General features: G+C 54.4%; 1 protein-coding gene across 1 annotated transcript in view; it reads left to right on the top strand.

Moving 5' to 3' along the window:
* Positions 1–1,168, top strand: part of Spry2 (sprouty RTK signaling antagonist 2) — a 4,315-nt gene that overhangs the window by 593 nt on the left and 2,554 nt on the right. The gene's annotated exons all lie outside the window — the stretch shown is intronic.

Genomic DNA, 1,168 nt, shown 5'->3' with positions numbered 1-1,168 from the left:
GCTCGGTGCAGTTTCCCCAGCCGGGCGACCCGGAACCCGCGCACCCGCGCTCTAGGGGGCTCGGCGCGGAGAACGCCAGCTCTGGATTCTACCCCAAGCCCTGTCTCGGCCGCGAGTTTGGCGCTGAGAGCGGGAGAAGGAGGGCAAACACTTTGTTTTCTAGGTCGCCCTTGCAGGCGCTTGCAGTCGCTCGCGTTTCTAACCTGTTCCTCCCCTCTGGACGGCAAAAGTTCTGGGCGAGTCTGACCTGCGGCAGAGGCGCCAGTGGGGCTGGGTTGCTCGCCTCACCAGAACCCGAGATCCGGTGGGTGGAAAAAGGACAGTGCCGGGTGGAAGGAGTCCCCGCTTCTACTCGGTTTGGACCGTCTATCCCGGTGCTGGTGGGAGCGTCGCCCAGCGTGGCGCCGCGTCTCTGAAATTCGGAAGTGCAGCTTTCTCTTTTTTCTTCCGTTCTCCGTGGTCGGTCTAGATCACATTTTTTTCCCCCCTGAACCTAGTACAGGAAGAAAGTCATCAAGTGGTCGCGATCATTTTCCATTACCTGAAAGCAGGTTAGCAAAAAAAGAAGATAGCTTATCCCCCCCGCCCCGGGTTTCAGGTTTTTCTTTTCTTTTAATCTTGTGCATTTTTTACACAGCGGTTTCTGTGTCGGTTTGCCCCACCCTAGTGCTATAGTCATTTCCCCTTAATCCTTAGTCTGATCACACACTGTTCTTAATGGGGGTTTCAAAGCACTTTCAAAGGGGAGGGAGGAAGTGGGAGAGCACATAAGGGGGGGGCTGCGAAAGAGAGGGCCGGGAACCGTCAGAAATCGAGGGTTTTTTTGTTTTGTTTTGTTTTGTTTTTTGTTTTTCCTCTCAGTGATGCTACTTTTGCACTGCAAACAATTCTCTACCAAAAGTTTCCACCCCAGGAGTCCGGGTCCTTTACACTCGGCGTATATGGGCCGGGGGTCCTCTGGAAAGTTAATTTATCTTTTTAACTCTTAAGAAATAGGTCTCTTCCTTCGTGATCTAAAAGGAGATTGGAGTGTGCAGATTTCAGGCAGTGCTCCCTGGGGTCGGTGCACCGTGGAGTCGCTGTCTGCGCGGGTAGAGCTCTGTCCCGGCCGTGCGCCTGAGGCCGGCTTTCTTTCCCTGGCCCTTGGTTTTGGTACCAGTGCTGGACG

This window comes from Fukomys damarensis, unplaced genomic scaffold, assembly GCF_012274545.1.
Source record: "Fukomys damarensis isolate Sample0158 unplaced genomic scaffold, DMR_v1.0_HiC HiC_scaffold_6, whole genome shotgun sequence".
Lineage (NCBI taxonomy): Eukaryota > Metazoa > Chordata > Mammalia > Rodentia > Bathyergidae > Fukomys > Fukomys damarensis.
The sequence above is the reverse complement of the archived record's forward strand: the minus strand, read 5'-3'. Positions and strand labels throughout refer to the sequence as shown.